This window comes from Nicotiana attenuata, unplaced genomic scaffold, assembly GCF_001879085.1.
Source record: "Nicotiana attenuata strain UT unplaced genomic scaffold, NIATTr2, whole genome shotgun sequence".
NCBI classification, from domain to species: Eukaryota; Viridiplantae; Streptophyta; class Magnoliopsida; order Solanales; family Solanaceae; genus Nicotiana; species Nicotiana attenuata.
In genome coordinates, this window is record NW_017672173.1 from 199,474 (window position 1) to 205,473 (window position 6,000).

Consider the following 6,000-nt stretch of genomic DNA (forward strand, 5'->3'; position numbering starts at 1 on the left):
ATTTGCCGAGCTACCTGGATCAATCAACACATGTTTAACTAGAATTTTATTCATAAGGATAGATATTACCAATGCGTCGTTGTGAGGTTGTTCGATCCCTTCTGTAACCTCGTCGTTGAAAGATAAGGTTTCTTCTGGTAAGTAGTCCCGAGTTCGTTTCTCCCTCGTGATTGTCACCTTGGTGCGTTTAAATACCGGTCCTTGAGGAATATCGACCCCACCAACGATCATATGAATTATGTGTTGTGGTTCTTCCTGTTCATTTTTCCTGTTTGCATCCCTGTCTCTGAAGTGATTTTTAGCTCGGTCGCTCAAGAATTCTCGAAGATGACCCTCGTTGAATAAGCAAGCTATCTCCTCCCTCAGCTGTCTGCAATCTTCGATTTTGTGACCATGGGCACCATGGTATTTGCATATTTGATTAGGATTCCTTTGAGCTGGATCGGTCTGTAGGGGTCTGGGCCATCTAGTATCCTTGATCCGTCAGATGGCTGATACAATACCCGATGCATCGATGCTGAAGTTTTATTCTGACAGTCGTGGTGCTTCTGTGGGCTCGACATTTTTATCGAAGCAACTTTTACTCATGAGCCCTCGGGAGCTCTGTCCTCGATCATTCCTTCGATGAATATGAAGATTAATTATGGAAATTGACAATAAGATAAAGCAAACCAGTGTTTGAATGAAATTCATCCCTCGAGCTTGAATACCCTCGAACTGATTGATGCAAAAATAGTTAATATATAACAAGCTGATGAACAAGAATATGAGCTAAAGAGAAAGTGTTATAATGCTTTGATACGTGAGAACCATGTCTCTTACAAATGATTAGAACCCTCTTTATATAGTAGAGGAATCCTATCTATGGTACAATTCTAATTATGGAAGTAAACTCCATGATTAACTAAACAACCGCCTTAATTTGATCTATTCCGAGATTTTCGCCACGATCTTCCACTAGTCACGGATATCTCGCCTTTCTGTTCGGTCTTGCTCGATGTTTGTCCTGCTCAACCTCGATCATTATCGGTTTCAATCTCTCTAGGTACCTCGAATTCGAACTTGGTGTCTTATCCTTCTGCCTCGATCTGATCTATTACGGGATCGATCTTTGATACTCTACACCGGTCTCAATAAATCAGTAAAATCGGGTGAGCCCGATTTTAACAGTATTCAACCTTATTAATTGTTAAGTTAAAGATATACTCCCTCCGGTCCACTTTACTTGATTTTTTGGTTGTTTTACGCATATTAAGGAATACATCTTTTAACATTAATTAACAATAACATTGACCGTATTAACCTTAATTTGTTCATCGAAAATATAACAAATACTGCTAGACTCTTTACTTCAATGACAACTTCGAAAAAAAAGGTTAATTCCTTCTTGATACCTGGGAAAAAAATCAAATTTTGTGAACCACAAAAAGAAGCCTTAAAGTGGACCGAAGGGAATGGAGTAATGTTTAAGCAATTAACGCACTAGTGCGCGACATTGTAGTATGTTCAATTTTCTACTGCTCCTACAAGATAGTAATAGATAATGTAAAAATAAAAAATAAAGATTAATCATATTAAACTGCGTCATAAATAACGAGCCCCATACACTGTGTTTACTGCATCCATATCTTTTCCTGAAAGTAAACATATCATATAAACTAATAAAACAATGAAATGACCATAATAGATACAGACTGTAGGATTTGGACATTAAAGAAATATTACTAAGCAGTAACTACAATAACACCAAAGGCGGAGCCATGATTTTAATTTTATGAATTCTTGATGGATTTTAGAATGACGACTTCAAGTGCTAATGACTGGATTCTAAATTAATATTTATACATAATCAATGAATATCTTAACACAAATACACTGTTTAAATAAAAGCTATTAGGTTCGGCCGAACCTGTAACCCAACTTCTGTCTCCCCCTTTATAACTACTTACTATTGGGAAAAGGAAACACAACAAAACACCAAAAACTGCATGCATATTCTATACTTAGAGAACAACATCAATCAATATGCAAAGGTTTTTCAATATCTAAAAGTGGAAACCATGTGCAATAATCTCTTCTTCTTTTTCTTATTTCCTATTTGGTGTTCTTTACCCGCATAAAGCTCCCGATTAATTCGGATTCATGCTGCATAAGACTCATTAACGAGGAACTGTTCTCTACATAATTTTTTTTCTCCAGTAATCTCGTACGAACTAGTATTTATGAGAGTACTTGAGCTTCTTCTTTCTATTATCAGCTTATTAGTTTAGTATCATTGATGCTCGCAGCCGGAGAAAACCTTATGTACACAGTGTACACACATACTTCACGTACTACTAAAAATGCAGGAATTTTTGACAGACAAATTCTGTAGTTAAACAGAAAAAGTTATCATTAATCCTACTTAGCAACGTATTAGCAGACAGATAATCAAAAATTCTGTTAACTACAAGCAATGTAGCGACATATTAGCGCTAAAATTCATAGTTAGTTCCAGTTTTTTTAGTAGACTTGCTAGTGAAAGTCCAATATATTTGAACAAACAGAGAGACTACTAATCCAAGCCAATGACGTTTAATAGTGATTGGGATTCTTACACAAGTAGTCAGTCATGTTCATTGTTTACTTTTCTGGCCATATACATAGATTAGACACGATTATATATATATATATATATATATATATATATATACTAGTTTTTATATACGTGTTTCACACGTAAAAAGAATCCCCAACTTAGAAAAGAAAGTTTAAAAAAAAAAAGTAAAGTAAGAGAATAAATAAATTTAGAAGCGTACAATATAATAGACATGTTTAGTAGTAAGCGATGCAAATGTCATGCAACTTATCTTTTATTAAGATATATTAAATTACTTTTTTAGCTCATTCGTACCATGTATGCTTTATTATCACTGTATGTTTTAAATTATTTATATGAACAAAGCGAGCAAGGAAGACTTCCGTGGGCATATGAGAATACTTTGAAGATTTAACTATAAGAACTTACTTCTTCTTGTGACTTTTTACTCTAAGTTGAACAAATAAAGATTTAACTAGCAATTTGTATTCACATAAACAAGAAGTTCATCACTCAATAGGGTCCATCAAAGCCTTAGACAAGGAATTTAGCTACTCATGACTATGGGAGAATAAACTAAGACCACACACACACACACACACACGCACAACCAGGCGGGAGGGATAACCATTTTTACCCCTATAGACCTTTATTCTAATTGTTTACAATTCAAGCAAAGTATAGTTTTAGGGCTTGTTTATTTATTTTCAATCTTGTCTTCTTGGTGATATTAAACAGATACAGCTAACGCCTTAGTTCTCTGTGGGATTCGACTCCGGACTTTTAGATCGAGTTATTATATTTGCAGCGACCGCGTTATTTCCTTTTTAGGACGAGTGGGGTGATTATATATCTATCTATCTATATTATTATAAAAGCAGAATGAATACAATGTCGGTTGACCAAATAGCCCTAAATATATTATAAAAGTCTAGGTTATTTTGGTAAAACCATCATAAAAATAGAGTTCTAATTAAGTACTTACCTCTGACTTTTGGTACCGTAAACGTAACGTTTAATACGTGCCTTTTCAAATATAATTAGATGTCAATATTACATGATTAGGAATAGAATGACTTACTTTCCTACACTTAAACAAAAGAGAATGTCTAACGATTGTCGATGTGATAGACAAAATTGTAATTCTAATTTTGGGTTGACATTGTTGGTCAATATTTTATTTTAAACATCCGAACCTTTTATAATAGTGATCGAAAATAACTTCTTTATCTCTTCAGGTAGGTCTGCACATAGTCCATATTCCACTATTCTCCTAAACCCTAACGCTAGAATATATGGTATGATATATAAATAGATTTTATTTTAGAAGATAATTTATGTAAAGATAAAGATAAACAAAAAACCAAATGATGAAAATAAATTTTGTAATCGAAGATATGCATGCACAGACACAATATGACACACGAACATCATAAAAATAAAGAAAACATAACTCTAAACAACATTTACCTTCAACCTTTAACCCAACCTACGCTTCAGTGTCTCCACGTTTGAATGTTCCTTCGTTTCATATACCAAGAATATTTTCCAGAAATTACGAATAGGGAATACAATACTCTTACAATTCAACAGCTATAGTACTAAACATATCATGGCACTTAAAGATTTATATTCAAAGATTAATTCATTTATTATTCCTCTAATGCCCTATAACTAAGCTTCTCATCAAGTTTGATACCTTTGTGCAATGCTTCTTTCTTATACGAGATTTACATAGTCTCACGTTTCTTTAGTTCCATTTATATTACCGAACTTTTTTTTTTCTTTTTTGTAAATCCTTCATGTGAAATTAAAAAAGAATAGGAGAAAAGGAACCCAACGATAGATTTGTTCATCACTCAGTGTAAATTTTTGCTACTTAAGTATAAAATATTTCTTCTTTTAATAAATCTATAACAATTTGTTTCAAAATTCAAATTAATTTGAAATAGTTTGTGAAAATCAAGAGTTGAAATAGGAAAATTGTGGACCTGCGCTTAATTTGTAAATTATAGCTGTGAACTAATTAAAGATTATGAACTTAACGTGTGTTGCTGCATGTTATGATCAATATGAAAATGTTTATATTTAGAAATTCTAATTAAGATGACCTAACATCATTAACTATCTATAATATATAGAGAGTATTAATTTAAGTAAGGGAGAACAAATCACAAAAGAGTCAAGGGACATCCCTGTCAATTAACAATTGGAAGCATATAAAATTTTGAAGTTGAGTCTAAGAGTGTTGAATTTGAACTTTTGAGTACTTAATTATAAAATAATTATTCTTACACATACTTTAAAAGTAGTTTATAAGGACATTCAGCTTTAGTATGGTTGAATAAATTAACGTAATTAAAATTTCAGCATACCAATTGAGTTGTTGAGGCATGTGACACAAACTTCTAAGAATTAAAATTGGCTCCTAATAAAAAAAAAATGTAAATTGTAGGACAAAATTGTTAACTCTAGGAATTAATCAAGCATGCAACCTTGTAGTTGGGACTTGGGACTTTTCATGTAGCTACAATGTTGCTTCAATTGAATTGAAAATAGATGCCATTATTAATGTACATACGAGAATAATTAGAATTTAGTTTTCAAATGAGGAACAACGTATGAAAAGAACCAGTTTAAAACTAGGCATGCATTGATTACCATAATAAATCATAAACACGAGAAAAATTTACTTATATCAATTTGGTTCATTTTTTCTAATCATGAAAACAATTAGTTTTAATTAAGAAAATAATATAATTATGCGAGCTTAATTCTATAAGACTTAATCTTAATATTATATGTGAGAGAGGAAAAAATAAAATAAATAGAAAACGGTAAAGCTGCTGCAAGGCTAACATACCATTATTGGCAGTTTTAAATACAAAAGCTAATAGGTGAATTTAACTAGAATCACGCACGAATAATCACCTTCTTTGTGAACTTTTAATGTGGAAAATGACAACAAAATGCTCTTATTAGTGCTTTACATGATTGTGCAGTGAAATAGGTGTAAGAAAGGCTAAGGAGCGGTTTTGGAGTCAATTATTGATGAAAAGAGGCTAATTTTGAAATTTCCCAAAGTAACCATTCAAAAACAGGCAAAATGCCCGGGTACAAGTTCCACCGACGGTTCTACCTGCGACCGCGGTTGAAACCGGCGGTGGAAGGCAGTCTCTGAAGGTTGAAGATTCCGCGAAGGCGTTTTGACGCGGTTTCTACCGCGGTCAGTAAACTTCGGGGACTTAAAGTGTAAAACAACGGAATTTTTTAAGACCTAAACCTATTTAAAACGCTAGACTTCGCCCAAAAGAGGCAGATATTATTTCTAAGGGTTCTTAGCAAGAAAAAACAATTGTGAGAAAGTACTCTAAACATCTTTCTTCTTTTCTTTGATTTTATGATGAATTCAAGCTTAGTGT